Source organism: Oncorhynchus nerka, unplaced genomic scaffold (genome assembly GCF_034236695.1).
Source record: "Oncorhynchus nerka isolate Pitt River unplaced genomic scaffold, Oner_Uvic_2.0 unplaced_scaffold_1161, whole genome shotgun sequence".
Taxonomy (NCBI): Eukaryota; Metazoa; Chordata; class Actinopteri; order Salmoniformes; family Salmonidae; genus Oncorhynchus; species Oncorhynchus nerka.
Genome location: NW_027040163.1, coordinates 18,393 through 42,297, shown reverse-complemented (window position 1 = coordinate 42,297; position 23,905 = coordinate 18,393). Strand labels below are relative to the sequence as shown.

Genomic DNA, 23,905 nt, shown 5'->3' with positions numbered 1-23,905 from the left:
ACGGACAAAGAGTTGACAAAATGCTTACAGCACCTGGTATTCCCAGGCGGTCTCCCATCCAAGTACTAACCAGGCCCGACCCTGCTTAGCTTCTGAGATCAGACGAGATCAGGCGTACTCAGGACAGTGTGGCCGTAAGCGAGAAACTATCTCTTGGTGCACTATATAAAGTCAAAGTGAGTCTGATTAACAGCTGTTGCATTTTCACCATTTAGATAAGAATCTTTGTGTCACTCAAAATGTGGAAAAAATTGCATATACTGTAGCCATAATTTGTAGCACAGATTGTTGGATGAAATACAAACTAACCTTGCTTACTTATTTCAAAGCGAGGGCACATATTTCAGCCTTGTGGGAAAAAACGGACAAAGAGTTGACAAAATGCTTACAGCACCTGGTATTCCCAGGCGGTCTCCCATCCAAGTACTAACCAGGCCCGACCCTGCTTAGCTTCTGAGATCAGACGAGATCAGGCGTACTCAGGACAGTGTGGCCGTAAGCGAGAAACTATCTCTTGGTGCACTATATAAAGTCAAAGTGAGTCTGATTAACAGCTGTTGCATTTTCACCATTTAGATAAGAATCTTTGTGTCACTCAAAATTGCATATACTGTAGCCATAATTTGTAGCACAGATTGTTGGATGAAATACAAACTAACCTTGCTTACTTATTTCAAAGCGAGGGCACATATTTCAGCCTTGTGGGAAAAAACGGACAAAGAGTTGACAAAATGCTTACAGCACCTGGTATTCCCAGGCGGTCTCCCATCCAAGTACTAACCAGGCCCGACCCTGCTTAGCTTCTGAGATCAGACGAGATCAGGCGTACTCAGGACAGTGTGGCCGTAAGCGAGAAACTATCTCTTGGTGCACTATATAAAGTCAAAGTGAGTCTGATTAACAGCTGTTGCATTTTCACCATTTAGATAAGAATCTTTGTGTCACTCAAAATGTGGAAAAAATTGCATATACTGTAGCCATAATTTGTAGCACAGATTGTTGGATGAAATACAAACTAACCTTGCTTACTTATTTCAAAGCGAGGGCACATATTTCAGCCTTGTGGGAAAAAACGGACAAAGAGTTGACAAAATGCTTACAGCACCTGGTATTCCCAGGCGGTCTCCCATCCAAGTACTAACCAGGCCCGACCCTGCTTAGCTTCTGAGATCAGACGAGATCAGGCGTACTCAGGACAGTGTGGCCGTAAGCGAGAAACTATCTCTTGGTGCACTATATAAAGTCAAAGTGAGTCTGATTAACAGCTGTTGCATTTTCACCATTTAGATAAGAATCTTTGTGTCACTCAAAATTGCATATACTGTAGCCATAATTTGTAGCACAGATTGTTGGATGAAATACAAACTAACCTTGCTTACTTATTTCAAAGCGAGGGCACATATTTCAGCCTTGTGGGAAAAAACGGACAAAGAGTTGACAAAATGCTTACAGCACCTGGTATTCCCAGGCGGTCTCCCATCCAAGTACTAACCAGGCCCGACCCTGCTTAGCTTCTGAGATCAGACGAGATCAGGCGTACTCAGGACAGTGTGGCCGTAAGCGAGAAACTATCTCTTGGTGCACTATATAAAGTCAAAGTGAGTCTGATTAACAGCTGTTGCATTTTCACCATTTAGATAAGAATCTTTGTGTCACTCAAAAAAAATTGCATATACTGTAGCCATAATTTGTAGCACAGATTGTTGGATGAAATACCACAAACTAACCTTGCTTACTTATTTCAAAGCGAGGGCACATATTTCAGCCTTGTGGGAAAAAACGGACAAAGAGTTGACAAAATGCTTACAGCACCTGGTATTCCCAGGCGGTCTCCCATCCAAGTACTAACCAGGCCCGACCCTGCTTAGCTTCTGAGATCAGACGAGATCAGGCGTACTCAGGACAGTGTGGCCGTAAGCGAGAAACTATCTCTTGGTGCACTATATAAAGTCAAAGTGAGTCTGATTAACAGCTGTTGCATTTTCACCATTTAGATAAGAATCTTTGTGTCACTCAAAATTGCAAAATATACTGTAGCCATAATTTGTAGCACAGATTGTTGGATGAAATACAAACTAACCTTGCTTACTTATTTCAAAGCGAGGGCACATATTTCAGCCTTGTGGGAAAAAACGGACAAAGAGTTGACAAAATGCTTACAGCACCTGGTATTCCCAGGCGGTCTCCCATCCAAGTACTAACCAGGCCCGACCCTGCTTAGCTCTGAGATCAGACGAGATCAGGCGTACTCAGGACAGTGTGGCCGTAAGCGAGAAACTATCTCTTGGTGCACTATATAAAGTCAAAGTGAGTCTGATTAACAGCTGTTGCATTTTCACCATTTAGATAAGAATCTTTGTGTCACTCAAAATGTGGAAAAAATTGCATATACTGTAGCCATAATTTGTAGCACAGATTGTTGGATGAAATACAAACTAACCTTGCTTACTTATTTCAAAGCGAGGGCACATATTTCAGCCTTGTGGGAAAAAACGGACAAAGAGTTGACAAAATGCTTACAGCACCTGGTATTCCCAGGCGGTCTCCCATCCAAGTACTAACCAGGCCCGACCCTGCTTAGCTTCTGAGATCAGACGAGATCAGGCGTACTCAGGACAGTGTGGCCGTAAGCGAGAAACTATCTCTTGGTGCACTATATAAAGTCAAAGTGAGTCTGATTAACAGCTGTTGCATTTTCACCATTTAGATAAGAATCTTTGTGTCTCTCAAAATGTCAAAATTGCATATACTGTAGCCATAATTTGTAGCACAGATTGTTGGATGAAATACAAACTAACCTTGCTTACTTATTTCAAAGCGAGGGCACATATTTCAGCCTTGTGGGAAAAAACGGACAAAGAGTTGACAAAATGCTTACAGCACCTGGTATTCCCAGGCGGTCTCCCATCCAAGTACTAACCAGGCCCGACCCTGCTTAGCTTCTGAGATCAGACGAGATCAGGCGTACTCAGGACAGTGTGGCCGTAAGCGAGAAACTATCTCTTGGTGCACTATATAAAGTCAAAGTGAGTCTGATTAACAGCTGTTGCATTTTCACCATTTAGATAAGAATCTTTGTGTCACTCAAAATGTGGAAAAAATTGCATATACTGTAGCCATAATTTGTAGCACAGATTGTTGGATGAAATACAAACTAACCTTGCTTACTTATTTCAAAGCGAGGGCACATATTTCAGCCTTGTGGGAAAAAACGGACAAAGAGTTGACAAAATGCTTACAGCACCTGGTATTCCCAGGCGGTCTCCCATCCAAGTACTAACCAGGCCCGACCCTGCTTAGCTTCTGAGATCAGACGAGATCAGGCGTACTCAGGACAGTGTGGCCGTAAGCGAGAAACTATCTCTTGGTGCACTATATAAAGTCAAAGTGAGTCTGATTAACAGCTGTTGCATTTTCACCATTTAGATAAGAATCTTTGTGTCACTCAAAATTGCATATACTGTAGCCATAATTTGTAGCACAGATTGTTGGATGAAATACAAACTAACCTTGCTTACTTATTTCAAAGCGAGGGCACATATTTCAGCCTTGTGGGAAAAAACGGACAAAGAGTTGACAAAATGCTTACAGCACCTGGTATTCCCAGGCGGTCTCCCATCCAAGTACTAACCAGGCCCGACCCTGCTTAGCTTCTGAGATCAGACGAGATCAGGCGTACTCAGGACAGTGTGGCCGTAAGCGAGAAACTATCTCTTGGTGCACTATATAAAGTCAAAGTGAGTCTGATTAACAGCTGTTGCATTTTCACCATTTAGATAAGAATCTTTGTGTCACTCAAAAAAAATTGCATATACTGTAGCCATAATTTGTAGCACAGATTGTTGGATGAAATACAAACTAACCTTGCTTACTTATTTCAAAGCGAGGGCACATATTTCAGCCTTGTGGGAAAAAACGGACAAAGAGTTGACAAAATGCTTACAGCACCTGGTATTCCCAGGCGGTCTCCCATCCAAGTACTAACCAGGCCCGACCCTGCTTAGCTTCTGAGATCAGACGAGATCAGGCGTACTCAGGACAGTGTGGCCGTAAGCGAGAAACTATCTCTTGGTGCACTATATAAAGTCAAAGTGAGTCTGATTAACAGCTGTTGCATTTTCACCATTTAGATAAGAATCTTTGTGTCACTCAAAATTGCATATACTGTAGCCATAATTTGTAGCACAGATTGTTGGATGAAATACAAACTAACCTTGCTTACTTATTTCAAAGCGAGGGCACATATTTCAGCCTTGTGGGAAAAAACGGACAAAGAGTTGACAAAATGCTTACAGCACCTGGTATTCCCAGGCGGTCTCCCATCCAAGTACTAACCAGGCCCGACCCTGCTTAGCTTCTGAGATCAGACGAGATCAGGCGTACTCAGGACAGTGTGGCCGTAAGCGAGAAACTATCTCTTGGTGCACTATATAAAGTCAAAGTGAGTCTGATTAACAGCTGTTGCATTTTCACCATTTAGATAAGAATCTTTGTGTCACTCAAAATTGCATATACTGTAGCCATAATTTGTAGCACAGATTGTTGGATGAAATACAAACTAACCTTGCTTACTTATTTCAAAGCGAGGGCACATATTTCAGCCTTGTGGGAAAAAACGGACAAAGAGTTGACAAAATGCTTACAGCACCTGGTATTCCCAGGCGGTCTCCCATCCAAGTACTAACCAGGCCCGACCCTGCTTAGCTTCTGAGATCAGACGAGATCAGGCGTACTCAGGACAGTGTGGCCGTAAGCGAGAAACTATCTCTTGGTGCACTATATAAAGTCAAAGTGAGTCTGATTAACAGCTGTTGCATTTTCACCATTTAGATAAGAATCTTTGTGTCACTCAAAATGTGGAAAAAATGCATATACTGTAGCCATAATTTGTAGCACAGATTGTTGGATGAAATACAAACTAACCTTGCTTACTTATTTCAAAGCGAGGGCACATATTTCAGCCTTGTGGGAAAAAACGGACAAAGAGTTGACAAAATGCTTACAGCACCTGGTATTCCCAGGCGGTCTCCCATCCAAGTACTAACCAGGCCCGACCCTGCTTAGCTTCTGAGATCAGACGAGATCAGGCGTACTCAGGACAGTGTGGCCGTAAGCGAGAAACTATCTCTTGGTGCACTATATAAAGTCAAAGTGAGTCTGATTAACAGCTGTTGCATTTTCACCATTTAGATAAGAATCTTTGTGTCACTCAAAATTGCATATACTGTAGCCATAATTTGTAGCACAGATTGTTGGATGAAATACAAACTAACCTTGCTTACTTATTTCAAAGCGAGGGCACATATTTCAGCCTTGTGGGAAAAAACGGACAAAGAGTTGACAAAATGCTTACAGCACCTGGTATTCCCAGGCGGTCTCCCATCCAAGTACTAACCAGGCCCGACCCTGCTTAGCTTCTGAGATCAGACGAGATCAGGCGTACTCAGGACAGTGTGGCCGTAAGCGAGAAACTATCTCTTGGTGCACTATATAAAGTCAAAGTGAGTCTGATTAACAGCTGTTGCATTTTCACCATTTAGATAAGAATCTTTGTGTCACTCAAAATGTGCAAAAACTGTAGCCATAATTTTGTAGCACAGATTGTTGGATGAAATACAAACTAACCTTGCTTACTTATTTCAAAGCGAGGGCACATATTTCAGCCTTGTGGGAAAAAACGGACAAAGAGTTGACAAAATGCTTACAGCACCTGGTATTCCCAGGCGGTCTCCCATCCAAGTACTAACCAGGCCCGACCCTGCTTAGCTTCTGAGATCAGACGAGATCAGGCGTACTCAGGACAGTGTGGCCGTAAGCGAGAAACTATCTCTTGGTGCACTATATAAAGTCAAAGTGAGTCTGATTAACAGCTGTTGCATTTTCACCATTTAGATAAGAATCTTTGTGTCACTCAAAATGTGGAAAAAATATATACTGTAGCCATAATTTGTAGCACAGATTGTTGGATGAAATACAAACTAACCTTGCTTACTTATTTCAAAGCGAGGGCACATATTTCAGCCTTGTGGGAAAAAACGGACAAAGAGTTGACAAAATGCTTACAGCACCTGGTATTCCCAGGCGGTCTCCCATCCAAGTACTAACCAGGCCCGACCCTGCTTAGCTTCTGAGATCAGACGAGATCAGGCGTACTCAGGACAGTGTGGCCGTAAGCGAGAAACTATCTCTTGGTGCACTATATAAAGTCAAAGTGAGTCTGATTAACAGCTGTTGCATTTTCACCATTTAGATAAGAATCTTTGTGTCACTCAAAATGTGGAAAAAATGCATATACTGTAGCCATAATTTGTAGCACAGATTGTTGGATGAAATACAAACTAACCTTGCTTACTTATTTCAAAGCGAGGGCACATATTTCAGCCTTGTGGGAAAAAACGGACAAAGAGTTGACAAAATGCTTACAGCACCTGGTATTCCCAGGCGGTCTCCCATCCAAGTACTAACCAGGCCCGACCCTGCTTAGCTTCTGAGATCAGACGAGATCAGGCGTACTCAGGACAGTGTGGCCGTAAGCGAGAAACTATCTCTTGGTGCACTATATAAAGTCAAAGTGAGTCTGATTAACAGCTGTTGCATTTTCACCATTTAGATAAGAATCTTTGTGTCACTCAAAATGTGGAAAAAATTGCATATACTGTAGCCATAATTTGTAGCACAGATTGTTGGATGAAATACAAACTAACCTTGCTTACTTATTTCAAAGCGAGGGCACATATTTCAGCCTTGTGGGAAAAAACGGACAAAGAGTTGACAAAATGCTTACAGCACCTGGTATTCCCAGGCGGTCTCCCATCCAAGTACTAACCAGGCCCGACCCTGCTTAGCTTCTGAGATCAGACGAGATCAGGCGTACTCAGGACAGTGTGGCCGTAAGCGAGAAACTATCTCTTGGTGCACTATATAAAGTCAAAGTGAGTCTGATTAACAGCTGTTGCATTTTCACCATTTAGATAAGAATCTTTGTGTCACTCAAAATTGCATATACTGTAGCCATAATTTGTAGCACAGATTGTTGGATGAAATACAAACTAACCTTGCTTACTTATTTCAAAGCGAGGGCACATATTTCAGCCTTGTGGGAAAAAACGGACAAAGAGTTGACAAAATGCTTACAGCACCTGGTATTCCCAGGCGGTCTCCCATCCAAGTACTAACCAGGCCCGACCCTGCTTAGCTTCTGAGATCAGACGAGATCAGGCGTACTCAGGACAGTGTGGCCGTAAGCGAGAAACTATCTCTTGGTGCACTATATAAAGTCAAAGTGAGTCTGATTAACAGCTGTTGCATTTTCACCATTTAGATAAGAATCTTTGTGTCACTCAAAATGTGGAAAAAATTGCATATACTGTAGCCATAATTTGTAGCACAGATTGTTGGATGAAATACAAACTAACCTTGCTTACTTATTTCAAAGCGAGGGCACATATTTCAGCCTTGTGGGAAAAAACGGACAAAGAGTTGACAAAATGCTTACAGCACCTGGTATTCCCAGGCGGTCTCCCATCCAAGTACTAACCAGGCCCGACCCTGCTTAGCTTCTGAGATCAGACGAGATCAGGCGTACTCAGGACAGTGTGGCCGTAAGCGAGAAACTATCTCTTGGTGCACTATATAAAGTCAAAGTGAGTCTGATTAACAGCTGTTGCATTTTCACCATTTAGATAAGAATCTTTGTGTCACTCAAAATTGCATATACTGTAGCCATAATTTGTAGCACAGATTGTTGGATGAAATACAAACTAACCTTGCTTACTTATTTCAAAGCGAGGGCACATATTTCAGCCTTGTGGGAAAAAAAACGGACAAAGAGTTGACAAAATGCTTACAGCACCTGGTATTCCCAGGCGGTCTCCCATCCAAGTACTAACCAGGCCCGACCCTGCTTAGCTTCTGAGATCAGACGAGATCAGGCGTACTCAGGACAGTGTGGCCGTAAGCGAGAAACTATCTCTTGGTGCACTATATAAAGTCAAAGTGAGTCTGATTAACAGCTGTTGCATTTTCACCATTTAGATAAGAATCTTTGTGTCACTCAAAAAAAAATTGCATATACTGTAGCCATAATTTGTAGCACAGATTGTTGGATGAAATACAAACTAACCTTGCTTACTTATTTCAAAGCGAGGGCACATATTTCAGCCTTGTGGGAAAAAACGGACAAAGAGTTGACAAAATGCTTACAGCACCTGGTATTCCCAGGCGGTCTCCCATCCAAGTACTAACCAGGCCCGACCCTGCTTAGCTTCTGAGATCAGACGAGATCAGGCGTACTCAGGACAGTGTGGCCGTAAGCGAGAAACTATCTCTTGGTGCACTATATAAAGTCAAAGTGAGTCTGATTAACAGCTGTTGCATTTTCACCATTTAGATAAGAATCTTTGTGTCACTCAAAATGTGCATATACTGTAGCCATAATTTGTAGCACAGATTGTTGGATGAAATACAAACTAACCTTGCTTACTTATTTCAAAGCGAGGGCACATATTTCAGCCTTGTGGGAAAAAACGGACAAAGAGTTGACAAAATGCTTACAGCACCTGGTATTCCCAGGCGGTCTCCCATCCAAGTACTAACCAGGCCCGACCCTGCTTAGCTTCTGAGATCAGACGAGATCAGGCGTACTCAGGACAGTGTGGCCGTAAGCGAGAAACTATCTCTTGGTGCACTATATAAAGTCAAAGTGAGTCTGATTAACAGCTGTTGCATTTTCACCATTTAGATAAGAATCTTTGTGTCACTCAAAATTGCATATACTACTGTAGCCATAATTTGTAGCACAGATTGTTGGATGAAATACAAACTAACCTTGCTTACTTATTTCAAAGCGAGGGCACATATTTCAGCCTTGTGGGAAAAAACGGACAAAGAGTTGACAAAATGCTTACAGCACCTGGTATTCCCAGGCGGTCTCCCATCCAAGTACTAACCAGGCCCGACCCTGCTTAGCTTCTGAGATCAGACGAGATCAGGCGTACTCAGGACAGTGTGGCCGTAAGCGAGAAACTATCTCTTGGTGCACTATATAAAGTCAAAGTGAGTCTGATTAACAGCTGTTGCATTTTCACCATTTAGATAAGAATCTTTGTGTCACTCAAAATGTGGAAAAAATTGCATATACTGTAGCCATAATTTGTAGCACAGATTGTTGGATGAAATACAAACTAACCTTGCTTACTTATTTCAAAGCGAGGGCACATATTTCAGCCTTGTGGGAAAAAACGGACAAAGAGTTGACAAAATGCTTACAGCACCTGGTATTCCCAGGCGGTCTCCCATCCAAGTACTAACCAGGCCCGACCCTGCTTAGCTTCTGAGATCAGACGAGATCAGGCGTACTCAGGACAGTGTGGCCGTAAGCGAGAAACTATCTCTTGGTGCACTATATAAAGTCAAAGTGAGTCTGATTAACAGCTGTTGCATTTTCACCATTTAGATAAGAATCTTTGTGTCACTCAAAATGCATATACTGTAGCCATAATTTGTAGCACAGATTGTTGGATGAAATACAAACTAACCTTGCTTACTTATTTCAAAGCGAGGGCACATATTTCAGCCTTGTGGGAAAAAACGGACAAAGAGTTGACAAAATGCTTACAGCACCTGGTATTCCCAGGCGGTCTCCCATCCAAGTACTAACCAGGCCCGACCCTGCTTAGCTTCTGAGATCAGACGAGATCAGGCGTACTCAGGACAGTGTGGCCGTAAGCGAGAAACTATCTCTTGGTGCACTATATAAAGTCAAAGTGAGTCTGATTAACAGCTGTTGCATTTTCACCATTTAGATAAGAATCTTTGTGTCACTCAAAATGTGGAAAAATTGCATATACTGTAGCCATAATTTGTAGCACAGATTGTTGGATGAAATACAAACTAACCTTGCTTACTTATTTCAAAGCGAGGGCACATATTTCAGCCTTGTGGGAAAAAACGGACAAAGAGTTGACAAAATGCTTACAGCACCTGGTATTCCCAGGCGGTCTCCCATCCAAGTACTAACCAGGCCCGACCCTGCTTAGCTTCTGAGATCAGACGAGATCAGGCGTACTCAGGACAGTGTGGCCGTAAGCGAGAAACTATCTCTTGGTGCACTATATAAAGTCAAAGTGAGTCTGATTAACAGCTGTTGCATTTTCACCATTTAGATAAGAATCTTTGTGTCACTCAAAATTGCATATACTGTAGCCATAATTTGTAGCACAGATTGTTGGATGAAATACAAACTAACCTTGCTTACTTATTTCAAAGCGAGGCACATATTTCAGCCTTGTGGGAAAAAACGGACAAAGAGTTGACAAAATGCTTACAGCACCTGGTATTCCCAGGCGGTCTCCCATCCAAGTACTAACCAGGCCCGACCCTGCTTAGCTTCTGAGATCAGACGAGATCAGGCGTACTCAGGACAGTGTGGCCGTAAGCGAGAAACTATCTCTTGGTGCACTATATAAAGTCAAAGTGAGTCTGATTAACAGCTGTTGCATTTTCACCATTTAGATAAGAATCTTTGTGTCACTCAAAATGTGGAAAAAATTGCATATACTGTAGCCATAATTTGTAGCACAGATTGTTGGATGAAATACAAACTAACCTTGCTTACTTATTTCAAAGCGAGGGCACATATTTCAGCCTTGTGGGAAAAAACGGACAAAGAGTTGACAAAATGCTTACAGCACCTGGTATTCCCAGGCGGTCTCCCATCCAAGTACTAACCAGGCCCGACCCTGCTTAGCTTCTGAGATCAGACGAGATCAGGCGTACTCAGGACAGTGTGGCCGTAAGCGAGAAACTATCTCTTGGTGCACTATATAAAGTCAAAGTGAGTCTGATTAACAGCTGTTGCATTTTCACCATTTAGATAAGAATCTTTGTGTCACTCAAAATTGCATATACTGTAGCCATAATTTGTAGCACAGATTGTTGGATGAAATACAAACTAACCTTGCTTACTTATTTCAAAGCGAGGGCACATATTTCAGCCTTGTGGGAAAAAACGGACAAAGAGTTGACAAAATGCTTACAGCACCTGGTATTCCCAGGCGGTCTCCCATCCAAGTACTAACCAGGCCCGACCCTGCTTAGCTTCTGAGATCAGACGAGATCAGGCGTACTCAGGACAGTGTGGCCGTAAGCGAGAAACTATCTCTTGGTGCACTATATAAAGTCAAAGTGAGTCTGATTAACAGCTGTTGCATTTTCACCATTTAGATAAGAATCTTTGTGTCACTCAAAATGTGGAAAAAATTGCATATGTAGCCATAATTTGTAGCACAGATTGTTGGATGAAATACAAACTAACCTTGCTTACTTATTTCAAAGCGAGGGCACATATTTCAGCCTTGTGGGAAAAAACGGACAAAGAGTTGACAAAATGCTTACAGCACCTGGTATTCCCAGGCGGTCTCCCATCCAAGTACTAACCAGGCCCGACCCTGCTTAGCTTCTGAGATCAGACGAGATCAGGCGTACTCAGGACAGTGTGGCCGTAAGCGAGAAACTATCTCTTGGTGCACTATATAAAGTCAAAGTGAGTCTGATTAACAGCTGTTGCATTTTCACCATTTAGATAAGAATCTTTGTGTCACTCAAAATGTGCATATACTGTAGCCATAATTTGTAGCACAGATTGTTGGATGAAATACAAACTAACCTTGCTTACTTATTTCAAAGCGAGGGCACATATTTCAGCCTTGTGGGAAAAAACGGACAAAGAGTTGACAAAATGCTTACAGCACCTGGTATTCCCAGGCGGTCTCCCATCCAAGTACTAACCAGGCCCGACCCTGCTTAGCTTCTGAGATCAGACGAGATCAGGCGTACTCAGGACAGTGTGGCCGTAAGCGAGAAACTATCTCTTGGTGCACTATATAAAGTCAAAGTGAGTCTGATTAACAGCTGTTGCATTTTCACCATTTAGATAAGAATCTTTGTGTCACTCAAAATGTGGAAAAAATTGCATATACTGTAGCCATAATTTGTAGCACAGATTGTTGGATGAAATACAAACTAACCTTGCTTACTTATTTCAAAGCGAGGGCACATATTTCAGCCTTGTGGGAAAAAACGGACAAAGAGTTGACAAAATGCTTACAGCACCTGGTATTCCCAGGCGGTCTCCCATCCAAGTACTAACCAGGCCCGACCCTGCTTAGCTTCTGAGATCAGACGAGATCAGGCGTACTCAGGACAGTGTGGCCGTAAGCGAGAAACTATCTCTTGGTGCACTATATAAAGTCAAAGTGAGTCTGATTAACAGCTGTTGCATTTTCACCATTTAGATAAGAATCTTTGTGTCACTCAAAATGTGGAAAAAATTGCATATACTGTAGCCATAATTTGTAGCACAGATTGTTGGATGAAATACAAACTAACCTTGCTTACTTATTTCAAAGCGAGGGCACATATTTCAGCCTTGTGGGAAAAAACGGACAAAGAGTTGACAAAATGCTTACAGCACCTGGTATTCCCAGGCGGTCTCCCATCCAAGTACTAACCAGGCCCGACCCTGCTTAGCTTCTGAGATCAGACGAGATCAGGCGTACTCAGGACAGTGTGGCCGTAAGCGAGAAACTATCTCTTGGTGCACTATATAAAGTCAAAGTGAGTCTGATTAACAGCTGTTGCATTTTCACCATTTAGATAAGAATCTTTGTGTCACTCAAAATGTGGAAAAAATTGCATATACTGTAGCCATAATTTGTAGCACAGATTGTTGGATGAAATACAAACTAACCTTGCTTACTTATTTCAAAGCGAGGGCACATATTTCAGCCTTGTGGGAAAAAACGGACAAAGAGTTGACAAAATGCTTACAGCACCTGGTATTCCCAGGCGGTCTCCCATCCAAGTACTAACCAGGCCCGACCCTGCTTAGCTTCTGAGATCAGACGAGATCAGGCGTACTCAGGACAGTGTGGCCGTAAGCGAGAAACTATCTCTTGGTGCACTATATAAAGTCAAAGTGAGTCTGATTAACAGCTGTTGCATTTTCACCATTTAGATAAGAATCTTTGTGTCACTCAAAATTGCATATACTGTAGCCATAATTTGTAGCACAGATTGTTGGATGAAATACAAACTAACCTTGCTTACTTATTTCAAAGCGAGGGCACATATTTCAGCCTTGTGGGAAAAAACGGACAAAGAGTTGACAAAATGCTTACAGCACCTGGTATTCCCAGGCGGTCTCCCATCCAAGTACTAACCAGGCCCGACCCTGCTTAGCTTCCGAGATCAGACGAGATCAGGCGTACTTTTTTTTTTTATCTTTTATTATGAAAAAAAACACATAATATTTCCAACGTTCAATCAATTTATAAGAAAGGATGAACAATTCATCCTTTTACAAAATCAAAAAAGAAAAGAAAAGAAAACCTATTAAAAACCCAATCATCCACCAAAACCAATTAATAATTAAAACCAAGTTTTCCATTCGACTCAATTTCAATAAAAGTGCTCCCCCACACAAACAATTTTTCAAAATTACATCCACCATATTTATATATTACTTCTATATCTTTCTCTAAAATACTTCTAAATAAAACCTCCACACTCACAATTTTCCCTTCATAATGTCCCAAATTCCTTCTTAGTCTTACAGCGTATCTGGCATGACTAAGAACAAAATTCATCAAATTAAAATTAAAAACTTTGCTTTTCCCAGTTAAACCAAAAAGAAACAACCTCCTCCACTCAACCCCAGCAACAATCTCTTCTCCCCAATGTTGTACTAAAATCCCCTTTAAAAACTTATGAAACTCTTCTAATCTACTACATTCAACAAAAAAGTGCATAAAATTTTCCACCCCGTACCACAAATATCACATTCCCTTTTAACATCTCTATTTATTTGATGTAAAACCACGTTCGTAAAAATCCTATTATGTTTCAATTTAAAATCATTGTCTTCACATTCTATAGAATTATATTTTACATTTACATTCTTCCATATTGATTTCACATCTATATTTGCAAACACCCTAGACCACACTTTTTCCGAAGCAGGAGTTTTTATCTCTCTTAAAATACATTTTTCATAAACCTTTTTAACTTTCAAACCTGACAAATCATACTTCTTCCCATTACTTTCATAATATAAAACCGGTAAACCCTTAGCTCTTGTAGCCACCTCTTTATTTATTAAAACACCCCACTCCCCAGGAAGACATCCTAATATTCTCTTATACATGTTCTCCACAGTAGTTCTACTTATTTCATCATTTTCTTCATCCACATTATCAAATATTGCCTGACATGGAAGGAACCCCGGAATGACCTCATATAAAATGTCCCCAATCTGTCTCATCCCAGCCCTCATAAAATATTTACAAAACAACATCTTATTATTATACTGTATCTTGGGATTTAAAAAAATTGGCTGATTTAAAATATTGTCTAAAATGGTACACTCATAATAAATATTTGGTAAAAACTCCCCCCAAGCCTCAAACACTTCTCTATAAAACAAAGGTATATTACCTAACATTTCCTTTTTCATACACATCAATAAACCATTGTCCCCCATCCTCCCAACCTCCTGCAAATACTCCTTAAAAAATCTTTTCCATCCATAATCTAATTCACCATATAAATATTTACGTACCATTTTGACTCTAATTGCTTTTTTCCTCACATTTAAATCCACCAACTTCAAACCCCCCTCCTCATAACCTGCAATCAAAGTTTTAAAAGAAATTTTCGCACCTTTCCCATCCCATAAAAAATCAACTATAATCTTATTTATTTCCGATAAAACCCATTCTGGTACGTCTAAAACATTCATGACATGAATAAAAATTGACATCAGCAAGGAATTTACAACAATTACTTTCCCTTTTAATTTCAAAGACCTCCCCCTCCACATATTTACCACCTTTCTAACTTTATTCATTACACCACTCCATGTCAGATCCCTAGCTTCCTGTTCCTTCACCCCTAAAAACACACCTAACACCTTAAAATAATCATTTACCATTTTAAAAGGAAAAGTCCCCTCATTAATCTTCCCAACATACATTATTACTGACTTCTCCATATTCACTTTTGCTCCTGAGGCTTGCTCATATACTTTAAAACACTCCATCACCCTTTTAACACTTCCCTCATCTCTAACTGTTATTGTGGTATCGTCTGCATATTGATGAATTAAACTAAAACCTCCTTGCGGAGTCTCTACACAATTTATAAAATTATCTTTTTTAAGGTATGCCGCTAAGGGTTCTACCGATAAAACATACAATAATGCTGATAAAGGGCACCCCTGTCTCACCGATCTCTCAAGAATAAAAGAATCTGTTAAAACCCCATTACATTTTACCCTACTTTTTGCCTTTCTATATAATAATTTTATCCATCCTATTATTCTGTTTCCAAACCCATATTTTTCCAGTACCCTAAACATAAAATCATGTTCCACCCTGTCAAAAGCTTTATTAAAATCTATACTTAAAACAATTCCCCCTCTCTTATCGCTATTCATTTTATTTATCACATCTCTAAGTGTAATAATAGTATCAGCTATGTCTCTTCCAGGCACACTATAATTTTGTGTAGGTGCTATAATATCATTTAAAACCATCTTCATCCTATTTGCCAATATCTTAGCTAAAATCTTATAATCTGAGTTTAATAAACTAATTGGCCTATAATTCTCCAATTTTAATTTGCTCCCCTTATTTTTATATAAAATCGATATCAGCCCTGTCACCATGGAGTCTGAAACAGTATTATTATCTTCCATATATTGATACACTTCCATTAAAATCGGTACTAAAAAACTTTCATACATTTTATAAAACTCTGCAATTAGTCCATCTTCTCCAGGACTTTTATTTATTTGTAAACCCTTAATTGCATCTTTCACTTCATCCACTGTTATCTTCCTATCACATCTTTGCTTATCCTCAACACCAATTTGCACATCCACACTACCTAAAATCTCCTTTACACACCCCTCATCCACCTCCCCCTTCTTAAATAAATCCTTATAAAAATTCTGTACGGTTTCTAATATCTCAACATAATCATTTACCACTTCACCCTTTACATTTTCTATCTCACTAATATATGATTTTGTCTGTTTAGTTTTCTCTAAACCAAGAAAAAAGACGTACATTTTTCCCCTTCCAACACATACTTTGCCCTACTTCTAATAGATGCCCCCTTACACTTATCTATTTCACATTTGCTCAATTGTGCCTTTAAATCTAAAAACCTTTCAATATTATAAATAGGATCAATATCACATTTCCTCATTTCTTCATTCAATTTTGCTCTTAAAAATGTTCTTCTCTTGTCATCCTACTCCTCTTCTTCCTTGCATATCTAATACTAAAACCTTTAATTTTTTTCTTTACATTTTCCCACCACTGGCATTTATCATTCCCTTTTTGCTTATCCTCCATTTCATGTTCTATCAAAGATTTAAGCTGTATTCCATAATCTTCATCACCTAGATACCCTGCATTCATGCACCATATTCCCCCCCCTTTCCTTTCCTTATCTAACCCCACCGAAAATGTTAACCCAGCATGATCACTAAAAGTTGTAAAAATATAATTAATATCCTTCATAAAATTCCTTAACCCTTCATTTACTAAAACCAGATCTATCCGTGTCTGTTTTAACTCCCCTAAAACCACCTGCCTTCTAGAAAATCCTCTCTTGTTCGGGTTCTCGTCTCTCCATATATCAATCAGATTGTTTTCACACATAATCTTCCTTAAAACCCCCTCGATACGTCATTTCTAAAATAGCTCCCCTTGACATATCTAATCTATTCATTTTAACATTAAAATCCCCAACTAAAATACAGTTACCCTTGCACCATTTCCCTAATTCTAAAAATAAATTCCTTCGCTCTATCTCATTATTCGGCGCATAAATATTTATAATCCTAAAAACCCTATTCATATATTCAAAATCCAAAATTAAAATCCTCCCATTATTATCATTATATATCTTCTTCACATTTTCTACTACATCCTTCCTTAATAAAATTGCAACCCCACTTGAATTCCCTCTGCCATTGTTTACATAAATAAAATCCCTCCATATTTTTTTTACTTCTAAAACACAAACATCATCCCAGTGTGTTTCTTGAATACATAAAATATCTGAATTCTTCATTTGGACTATTCTATTAAATTTTCCCATTGTTCTCAAACCATTTGCATTTATTGACATTATATTGACCATTCTAATAAATAATAAAATAATAAAATATAATTTCATTATCCTCTACCTGTTATCCAGTTTCTTTCTTCTTCCACCCTCTCTCTCCCCCTCTTCCCACCGCTTTCCTCTTCCTGTATCCTTCCCTCGTTCTTTCCATCTTTTCCCCATCCTCCGTGTCCGATATCTCCTCCAAATCCATGTTATCCAGCCAACTCCCACTCTTGGCATCCACCTCCGTTGTGCTCCCCGTATTCATCTCCACTTCTGGTATAGTCGTTGTGCTCCCCGTGCTCATCGCCGTCTCTGGTATTGTCATCAACTCCATAACCCCCTCCATTTCTTCACCCCCCGAGCTACTTGTTAGTGCTGTGCTTTCCCCCAAAACCTGTGAGTCCCCCGTGCTTCCCCCCAGTCCACTCCCCCCCTCCTCCTGCCCAATTTCATTTATCTTCTGGTCCTTCTTCCTTCTTCCTTCCTCCGTCTGTCCACCTTCCACCACGTCCTCTCCTCCATCTTCTTCTCCTTCTTGCGACAATACCACTGCTTCCTCGAATATTGTTTGACTCCCCTCTTCAGCGCTAACCTCTCCACAGTTGCACTCCGCCATTCTCTTTCTGCATCCACCACAAAAATTCCTTTCCTTCTCTCCATCACATTCTCTCGCATAGTGTCCTTGATTGCCACACTTAAAACACTGAAATTCCGGGCAGTCTTTAACTATGTGCCCGGGTTGGATACACATACGACACACTCTGACCTGTTTGTCATGAATGACCCTGAAATATTCTGCTCCCTCCAACGTCTCAATTCTTGTAGAATAAGGTAATGATGTCACTTTTTCTGTGAACTTGACCTTGCAGAAACGTGTCCCGTCAACCACCTCCGTTCCTGGCCAAACTCTCCTCCTTATCTCCGAGACGGCCGCCACTCCCCAGCTACTCAGCTTGCTCAGTATCACACCATCTTCTACGTATACTGGGAGATTCATAAAAGACACCACCAATTCCTTCACATTAATGTCTCTCGCCAGAATCCTTGTGTCCTTTATTCGCAATCCATCCATTAACCGTTCTTTTCCTCTTTCATTTCTCATCGTAATTTCGTACTTCTTTTCTCCTTTCATTCGGCATCCCACCACCTCTCCACACTCCTCCTTAATTGCTCTTAGTAGTTCCATTCTCGTCACTTTGTCTTCTCTTCCAACTTAATTGCCACCGTGTATTCTTTTCCATATTTCATTCCTTCGTTATCTTCATTTTTCTTCCTATTGGGAAAATAATTTTCAAAAAACCTTTGTCCATTCCGTTTGTCTTTTCCTTGTTGTCCGTCATGGTAAAAATAAATTTAAAAAAACTCTCTTGGTGCACTAAAAAGTGCAAGGGAGTCTGAAGAACAGCTGTTGCAAACCATTTAATACTATTCAACTAAAATTGAAAATAATAAATTATCTTGCAAAAACAAACAATTAATTTCAACAAAATATTTCAGCCTTGTGGGAAAAAACACTCTCAAGCAAACACTCACTCACAGCTCAGACACTCAGCACCTGTCGTCACTTCTCCAATCAGACGAAATGCGTACTCAGGACAGTGTGGCCGTAAGCGAGAAACTATCTCTTGGCGTACTATATAAAGTCACTATATAAAGTCAAAGTGAGTCTGATTAACAGCTGTTGCATTTTCACCATTTAGATAAGAATCTTTGTGTCACTCAAAATGTGGAAAAATTGCATATACTGTAGCCATAATTTGTAGCACAGATTGTTGGATGAAATACAAACTAACCTTGCTTACTTATTTCAAAGCGAGGGCACATATTTCAGCCTTGTGGGAAAAAACGGACAAAGAGTTGACAAAATGCTTACAGCACCTGGTATTCCCAGGCGGTCTCCCATCCAAGTACTAACCAGGCCCGACCCTGCTTAGCTTCTGAGATCAGACGAGATCAGGCGTACTCAGGACAGTGTGGCCTGTTAACAGCGAGAAACCATCTCTTGGTGCACTATATAAAGTCAAAGTGAGTCTGATTAACAGCTGTTGCATTTTCACCATTTAGATAAGAATCTTTGTGTCACTCAAAATTGCATATACTGTAGCCATAATTTGTAGCACAGATTGTTGGATGAAATACAAACTAACCTTGCTTACTTATTTCAAAGCGAGGGCACATATTTCAGCCTTGTGGGAAAAAACGGACAAAGAGTTGACAAAATGCTTACAGCACCTGGTATTCCCAGGCGGTCTCCCATCCAAGTACTAACCAGGCCCGACCCTGCTTAGCTTCCGAGATCAGACGAGATCAGGCGTACTTTTTTTTTTTTATCTTTTATTATGAAAAAAACACATAATATTTCCAACGTTCAATCAATTTATAAGAAAGGATGAACAATTCATCCTTTTACAAAATCAAAAAAGAAAAGAAAAGAAAACCTATTAAAAACCCAATCATCCACCAAAACCAATTAATAATTAAAACCAAGTTTTCCATTCGACTCAATTTCAATAAAAGTGCTCCCCCACACAAACAATTTTTCAAAATTACATCCACCATATTTATATATTACTTCTATATCTTTCTCTAAAATACTTCTAAATAAAACCTCCACACTCACAATTTTCCCTTCATAATGTCCCAAATTCCTTCTTAGTCTTACAGCGTATCTGGCATGACTAAGAACAAAATTCATCAAATTAAAATTAAAAACTTTGCTTTTCCCAGTTAAACCAAAAAGAAACAACCTCCTCCACTCAACCCCAGCAACAATCTCTTCTCCCCAATGTTGTACTAAAATCCCCTTTAAAAACTTATGAAACTCTTCTAATCTACTACATTCAACAAAAAAGTGCATAAAATTTTCCACCCCGTACCACAAATATCACATTCCCTTTTAACATCTCTATTTATTTGATGTAAAACCACGTTCGTAAAAATCCTATTATGTTTCAATTTAAAATCATTGTCTTCACATTCTATAGAATTATATTTTACATTTACATTCTTCCATATTGATTTCACATCTATATTTGCAAACACCCTAGACCACACTTTTTCCGAAGCAGGAGTTTTTATCTCTCTTAAAATACATTTTTCATAAACCTTTTTAACTTTCAAACCTGACAAATCATACTTCTTCCTCAAATTTGAAAAGATTGCAATAAGAAAAATGAAATAACATTACTTTCATAATATAAAACCGGTAAACCCTTAGCTCTTGTAGCCACCTCTTTATTTATTAAAACACCCCACTCCCCAGGAAGACATCCTAATATTCTCTTATACATGTTCTCCACAGTAGTTCTACTTATTTCATCATTTTCTTCATCCACATTATCAAATATTGCCTGACATGGAAGGAACCCCGGAATGACCTCATATAAAATGTCCCCAATCTGTCTCATCCCAGCCCTCATAAAATATTTACAAAACAACATCTTATTATTATACTGTATCTTGGGATTTAAAAAATTGGCTGATTTAAAATATTGTCTAAAATGGTACACTCATAATAAATATTTGGTAAAAACTCCCCCAAGCCTCAAACACTTCTCTATAAAACAAAGGTATATTACCTAACATTTCCTTTTTCATACACATCAATAAACCATTGTCCCCCATCCTCCCAACCTCCTGCAAATACTCCTTAAAAATCTTTTCCATCCATAATCTAATTCACCATATAAATATTTACGTACCATTTTGACTCTAATTGCTTTTTTCCTCACATTTAAATCCACCAACTTCAAACCCCCTCCTCATAACCTGCAATCAAAGTTTTAAAAGAAATTTTCGCACCTTTCCCATCCCATAAAAATCAACTATAATCTTATTTATTTCCGATAAAACCCATTCTGGTACGTCTAAAACATTCATGACATGAATAAAAATTGACATCAGCAAGGAATTTACAACAATTACTTTCCCTTTTAATTTCAAAGACCTCCCCCTCCACATATTTACCACCTTTCTAACTTTATTCATTACACCACTCCATGTCAGATCCCTAGCTTCCTGTTCCTTCACCCTAAAAACACACCTAACACCTTAAAATAATCATTTACCATTTTAAAAGGAAAAGTCCCCTCATTAATCTTCCCAACATACATTATTACTGACTTCTCCATATTCACTTTTGCTCCTGAGGCTTGCTCATATACTTTAAAACACTCCATCACCCTTTTAACACTTCCCTCATCTCTAACTGTTATTGTGGTATCGTCTGCATATTGATGAATTAAACTAAAACCTCCTTGCGGAGTCTCTACACAATTTATAAAATTATCTTTTTTAAGGTATGCCGCTAAGGGTTCTACCGATAAAACATACAATAATGCTGATAAAGGGCACCCCTGTCTCACCGATCTCTCAAGAATAAAAGAATCTGTTAAAACCCCATTACATTTTACCCTACTTTTTGCCTTTCTATATAATAATTTTATCCATCCTATTATTCTGTTTCCAAACCCATATTTTTCCAGTACCCTAAACATAAAATCATGTTCCACCCTGTCAAAAGCTTTATTAAAATCTATACTTAAAACAATTCCCCTCTCTTATCGCTATTCATTTTATTTATCACATCTCTAAGTGTAATAATAGTATCAGCTATGTCTCTTCCAGGCACACTATAATTTTGTGTAGGTGCTATAATATCATTTAAAACCATCTTCATCCTATTTGCCAATATCTTAGCTAAAATCTTATAATCTGAGTTTAATAAACTAATTGGCCTATAATTCTCCAATTTTAATTTGCTCCCCTTATTTTTATATAAAATCGATATCAGCCCTGTCACCATGGAGTCTGAAACAGTATTATTATCTTCCATATATTGATACACTTCCATTAAAATCGGTGCTAAAAAACTTTCATACATTTTATAAAACTCTGCAATTAGTCCATCTTCTCCAGGACTTTTATTTATTTGTAAACCCTTAATTGCATCTTTCACTTCATCCACTGTTATCTTCCTATCACATCTTTGCTTATCCTCAACACCAATTTGCACATCCACACTACCTAAAATCTCCTTTACACACCCCTCATCCACCTCCCCCTTCTTAAATAAATCCTTATAAAAATTCTGTACGGTTTCTAATATCTCAACATAATCATTTACCACTTCACCCTTTACATTTTCTATCTCACTAATATATGATTTTGTCTGTTTAGTTTTCTCTAAACCAAGAAAAAAAGACGTACATTTTTCCCCTTCCAACACATACTTTGCCCTACTTCTAATAGATGCCCCCTTACACTTATCTATTTCACATTTGCTCAATTGTGCCTTTAAATCTAAAAACCTTTCAATATTATAAATAGGATCAATATCACATTTCCTCATTTCTTCATTCAATTTTTCTCTTAAAAAATGTTCTTCTCTTGTCATCCTACTCCTCTTCTTCCTTGCATATCTAATACTAAAACCTTTAATTTTTTTCTTTACATTTTCCCACCACTGGCACTTATCATTCCCTTTTTGCTTATCCTCCATTTCATGTTCTATCAAAGATTTAAGCTGTATTCCATATTCTTCATCACCTAGATACCCTGCATTCATGCACCATATTCCCCCCCCTTTCCTTTCCTTATCTAACCCCACCGAAAATGTTAACCCAGCATGATCACTAAAAGTTGTAAAAATATAATTAATATCCTTCATAAAATTCCTTAACCCTTCATTTACTAAAACCAGATCTATCCGTGTCTGTTTTAACTCCCCTAAAACCACCTGCCTTCTAGAAAACCCTCTCTTGTTCGGGTTCTCGTCTCTCCATATATCAATCAGATTGTTTTCACACATAATCTTCCTTAAAACCCCCCTCGATACGTCATTTCTAAAAATAGCTCCCCTTGACATATCTAATCTATTCATTTTAACATTAAAATCCCCAACTAAAATACAGTTACCCTTGCACCATTTCCCTAATTCTAAAAATAAATTCCTTCGCTCTATCTCATTATTCGGCGCATAAATATTTATAATCCTAAAAACCCTATTCATATATTCAAAATCCAAAATTAAAATCCTCCCATTATTATCATTATATATCTTCTTCACATTTTCTACTACATCCTTCCTTAATAAAATTGCAACCCCACTTGAATTCCCTCTGCCATTGTTTACATAAATAAAATCCCTCCATATTTTTTTTTTACTTCTAAAACACAAACATCATCCCAGTGTGTTTCTTGAATACATAAAATATCTGAATTCTTCATTTGGACTATTCTATTAAATTTTCCCATTGTTCTCAAACCATTTGCATTTATTGACATTATATTGACCATTCTAATAAATAATAAAATAATAAAATATAATTTCATTATCCTCTACCTGTTATCCAGTTTCTTTCTTCTTCCACCCTCTCTCTCCCCCTCTTCCCACCGCTTTCCTCTTCCTGTATCCTTCCCTCGTTCTTTCCATCTTTTCCCCATCATCCGTGTCCGATATCTCCTCCAAATCCATGTTATCCAGCCAACTCCCACTCTTGGCATCCACCTCCGTTGTGCTCCCCGTATTCATCTCCACTTCTGGTATAGTCGTTGTGCTCCCTGTGCTCATCGCCGTCTCTGGTATTGTCATCAACTCCATAACCCCTCCATTTCTTCACCCCCGAGCTACTTGTTAGTGCTGTGCTTTCCCCCAAAACCTGTGAGTCCCCCGTGCTTCCCCCAGTCCACTCCCCCTCCTCCTGCCCAATTTCATTTATCTTCT

At 39.2% G+C, this 23,905-nt stretch overlaps 37 non-coding genes and 1 pseudogene across 37 annotated transcripts; all 38 read right to left on the bottom strand.

Moving 5' to 3' along the window:
• Positions 1 to 21: 21 nt before the first annotated feature.
• On the bottom strand, positions 22 to 140 carry LOC135569262 (5S ribosomal RNA). Its single transcript, XR_010462850.1, has one exon. It is a non-coding gene; the product is annotated as a 5S ribosomal RNA (ribosomal RNA).
• A 242-nt stretch (positions 141 to 382) lies between these two features.
• On the bottom strand, positions 383 to 501 carry LOC135569261 (5S ribosomal RNA). The gene has a single exon (XR_010462849.1). It is a non-coding gene; the product is annotated as a 5S ribosomal RNA (ribosomal RNA).
• Positions 502 to 732: 231 nt separating this feature from the next.
• On the bottom strand, positions 733 to 851 carry LOC135569260 (5S ribosomal RNA). Its single transcript, XR_010462848.1, has one exon. It is a non-coding gene; the product is annotated as a 5S ribosomal RNA (ribosomal RNA).
• A 242-nt stretch (positions 852 to 1,093) lies between these two features.
• On the bottom strand, positions 1,094 to 1,212 carry LOC135569259 (5S ribosomal RNA). Its single transcript, XR_010462847.1, has one exon. It is a non-coding gene; the product is annotated as a 5S ribosomal RNA (ribosomal RNA).
• A 231-nt stretch (positions 1,213 to 1,443) lies between these two features.
• On the bottom strand, positions 1,444 to 1,562 carry LOC135569258 (5S ribosomal RNA). The gene has a single exon (XR_010462846.1). It is a non-coding gene; the product is annotated as a 5S ribosomal RNA (ribosomal RNA).
• Positions 1,563 to 1,800: 238 nt separating this feature from the next.
• On the bottom strand, positions 1,801 to 1,919 carry LOC135569719 (5S ribosomal RNA). Its single transcript, XR_010463284.1, has one exon. It is a non-coding gene; the product is annotated as a 5S ribosomal RNA (ribosomal RNA).
• A 234-nt stretch (positions 1,920 to 2,153) lies between these two features.
• LOC135569684 (5S ribosomal RNA) lies at positions 2,154 to 2,271 on the bottom strand. The gene has a single exon (XR_010463271.1). It is a non-coding gene; the product is annotated as a 5S ribosomal RNA (ribosomal RNA).
• Positions 2,272 to 2,513: 242 nt separating this feature from the next.
• LOC135569718 (5S ribosomal RNA) lies at positions 2,514 to 2,632 on the bottom strand. Its single transcript, XR_010463283.1, has one exon. It is a non-coding gene; the product is annotated as a 5S ribosomal RNA (ribosomal RNA).
• A 239-nt stretch (positions 2,633 to 2,871) lies between these two features.
• Positions 2,872 to 2,990, bottom strand: LOC135569717 (5S ribosomal RNA). Its single transcript, XR_010463282.1, has one exon. It is a non-coding gene; the product is annotated as a 5S ribosomal RNA (ribosomal RNA).
• A 242-nt stretch (positions 2,991 to 3,232) lies between these two features.
• LOC135569716 (5S ribosomal RNA) lies at positions 3,233 to 3,351 on the bottom strand. The gene has a single exon (XR_010463281.1). It is a non-coding gene; the product is annotated as a 5S ribosomal RNA (ribosomal RNA).
• A 231-nt stretch (positions 3,352 to 3,582) lies between these two features.
• On the bottom strand, positions 3,583 to 3,701 carry LOC135569709 (5S ribosomal RNA). The gene has a single exon (XR_010463280.1). It is a non-coding gene; the product is annotated as a 5S ribosomal RNA (ribosomal RNA).
• Positions 3,702 to 3,936: 235 nt separating this feature from the next.
• Positions 3,937 to 4,055, bottom strand: LOC135569697 (5S ribosomal RNA). Its single transcript, XR_010463278.1, has one exon. It is a non-coding gene; the product is annotated as a 5S ribosomal RNA (ribosomal RNA).
• A 231-nt stretch (positions 4,056 to 4,286) lies between these two features.
• Positions 4,287 to 4,405, bottom strand: LOC135569686 (5S ribosomal RNA). The gene has a single exon (XR_010463273.1). It is a non-coding gene; the product is annotated as a 5S ribosomal RNA (ribosomal RNA).
• A 231-nt stretch (positions 4,406 to 4,636) lies between these two features.
• LOC135569675 (5S ribosomal RNA) lies at positions 4,637 to 4,755 on the bottom strand. The gene has a single exon (XR_010463262.1). It is a non-coding gene; the product is annotated as a 5S ribosomal RNA (ribosomal RNA).
• Positions 4,756 to 4,996: 241 nt separating this feature from the next.
• Positions 4,997 to 5,115, bottom strand: LOC135569664 (5S ribosomal RNA). Its single transcript, XR_010463251.1, has one exon. It is a non-coding gene; the product is annotated as a 5S ribosomal RNA (ribosomal RNA).
• Positions 5,116 to 5,346: 231 nt separating this feature from the next.
• On the bottom strand, positions 5,347 to 5,465 carry LOC135569653 (5S ribosomal RNA). Its single transcript, XR_010463240.1, has one exon. It is a non-coding gene; the product is annotated as a 5S ribosomal RNA (ribosomal RNA).
• Positions 5,466 to 5,698: 233 nt separating this feature from the next.
• On the bottom strand, positions 5,699 to 5,817 carry LOC135569642 (5S ribosomal RNA). The gene has a single exon (XR_010463229.1). It is a non-coding gene; the product is annotated as a 5S ribosomal RNA (ribosomal RNA).
• A 239-nt stretch (positions 5,818 to 6,056) lies between these two features.
• On the bottom strand, positions 6,057 to 6,175 carry LOC135569631 (5S ribosomal RNA). The gene has a single exon (XR_010463218.1). It is a non-coding gene; the product is annotated as a 5S ribosomal RNA (ribosomal RNA).
• Positions 6,176 to 6,416: 241 nt separating this feature from the next.
• On the bottom strand, positions 6,417 to 6,535 carry LOC135569620 (5S ribosomal RNA). The gene has a single exon (XR_010463207.1). It is a non-coding gene; the product is annotated as a 5S ribosomal RNA (ribosomal RNA).
• Positions 6,536 to 6,777: 242 nt separating this feature from the next.
• LOC135569609 (5S ribosomal RNA) lies at positions 6,778 to 6,896 on the bottom strand. Its single transcript, XR_010463196.1, has one exon. It is a non-coding gene; the product is annotated as a 5S ribosomal RNA (ribosomal RNA).
• Positions 6,897 to 7,127: 231 nt separating this feature from the next.
• On the bottom strand, positions 7,128 to 7,246 carry LOC135569598 (5S ribosomal RNA). The gene has a single exon (XR_010463185.1). It is a non-coding gene; the product is annotated as a 5S ribosomal RNA (ribosomal RNA).
• Positions 7,247 to 7,488: 242 nt separating this feature from the next.
• LOC135569586 (5S ribosomal RNA) lies at positions 7,489 to 7,607 on the bottom strand. Its single transcript, XR_010463173.1, has one exon. It is a non-coding gene; the product is annotated as a 5S ribosomal RNA (ribosomal RNA).
• Positions 7,608 to 7,840: 233 nt separating this feature from the next.
• On the bottom strand, positions 7,841 to 7,959 carry LOC135569574 (5S ribosomal RNA). The gene has a single exon (XR_010463162.1). It is a non-coding gene; the product is annotated as a 5S ribosomal RNA (ribosomal RNA).
• A 236-nt stretch (positions 7,960 to 8,195) lies between these two features.
• On the bottom strand, positions 8,196 to 8,314 carry LOC135569563 (5S ribosomal RNA). Its single transcript, XR_010463151.1, has one exon. It is a non-coding gene; the product is annotated as a 5S ribosomal RNA (ribosomal RNA).
• Positions 8,315 to 8,546: 232 nt separating this feature from the next.
• Positions 8,547 to 8,665, bottom strand: LOC135569552 (5S ribosomal RNA). Its single transcript, XR_010463140.1, has one exon. It is a non-coding gene; the product is annotated as a 5S ribosomal RNA (ribosomal RNA).
• A 234-nt stretch (positions 8,666 to 8,899) lies between these two features.
• LOC135569541 (5S ribosomal RNA) lies at positions 8,900 to 9,018 on the bottom strand. The gene has a single exon (XR_010463129.1). It is a non-coding gene; the product is annotated as a 5S ribosomal RNA (ribosomal RNA).
• A 242-nt stretch (positions 9,019 to 9,260) lies between these two features.
• On the bottom strand, positions 9,261 to 9,379 carry LOC135569530 (5S ribosomal RNA). The gene has a single exon (XR_010463118.1). It is a non-coding gene; the product is annotated as a 5S ribosomal RNA (ribosomal RNA).
• A 230-nt stretch (positions 9,380 to 9,609) lies between these two features.
• LOC135569519 (5S ribosomal RNA) lies at positions 9,610 to 9,728 on the bottom strand. Its single transcript, XR_010463107.1, has one exon. It is a non-coding gene; the product is annotated as a 5S ribosomal RNA (ribosomal RNA).
• Positions 9,729 to 9,969: 241 nt separating this feature from the next.
• On the bottom strand, positions 9,970 to 10,088 carry LOC135569508 (5S ribosomal RNA). Its single transcript, XR_010463096.1, has one exon. It is a non-coding gene; the product is annotated as a 5S ribosomal RNA (ribosomal RNA).
• Positions 10,089 to 10,318: 230 nt separating this feature from the next.
• Positions 10,319 to 10,437, bottom strand: LOC135569497 (5S ribosomal RNA). The gene has a single exon (XR_010463085.1). It is a non-coding gene; the product is annotated as a 5S ribosomal RNA (ribosomal RNA).
• Positions 10,438 to 10,679: 242 nt separating this feature from the next.
• LOC135569486 (5S ribosomal RNA) lies at positions 10,680 to 10,798 on the bottom strand. The gene has a single exon (XR_010463074.1). It is a non-coding gene; the product is annotated as a 5S ribosomal RNA (ribosomal RNA).
• Positions 10,799 to 11,029: 231 nt separating this feature from the next.
• LOC135569474 (5S ribosomal RNA) lies at positions 11,030 to 11,148 on the bottom strand. Its single transcript, XR_010463062.1, has one exon. It is a non-coding gene; the product is annotated as a 5S ribosomal RNA (ribosomal RNA).
• A 239-nt stretch (positions 11,149 to 11,387) lies between these two features.
• Positions 11,388 to 11,506, bottom strand: LOC135569463 (5S ribosomal RNA). Its single transcript, XR_010463051.1, has one exon. It is a non-coding gene; the product is annotated as a 5S ribosomal RNA (ribosomal RNA).
• Positions 11,507 to 11,738: 232 nt separating this feature from the next.
• Positions 11,739 to 11,857, bottom strand: LOC135569452 (5S ribosomal RNA). The gene has a single exon (XR_010463040.1). It is a non-coding gene; the product is annotated as a 5S ribosomal RNA (ribosomal RNA).
• Positions 11,858 to 12,099: 242 nt separating this feature from the next.
• LOC135569441 (5S ribosomal RNA) lies at positions 12,100 to 12,218 on the bottom strand. Its single transcript, XR_010463029.1, has one exon. It is a non-coding gene; the product is annotated as a 5S ribosomal RNA (ribosomal RNA).
• Positions 12,219 to 12,460: 242 nt separating this feature from the next.
• Positions 12,461 to 12,579, bottom strand: LOC135569430 (5S ribosomal RNA). Its single transcript, XR_010463018.1, has one exon. It is a non-coding gene; the product is annotated as a 5S ribosomal RNA (ribosomal RNA).
• A 242-nt stretch (positions 12,580 to 12,821) lies between these two features.
• LOC135569419 (5S ribosomal RNA) lies at positions 12,822 to 12,940 on the bottom strand. Its single transcript, XR_010463007.1, has one exon. It is a non-coding gene; the product is annotated as a 5S ribosomal RNA (ribosomal RNA).
• A 6,107-nt stretch (positions 12,941 to 19,047) lies between these two features.
• Positions 19,048 to 19,167, bottom strand: LOC135569695 (5S ribosomal RNA; annotated as a pseudogene).
• Positions 19,168 to 23,905: the final 4,738 nt, after the last annotated feature.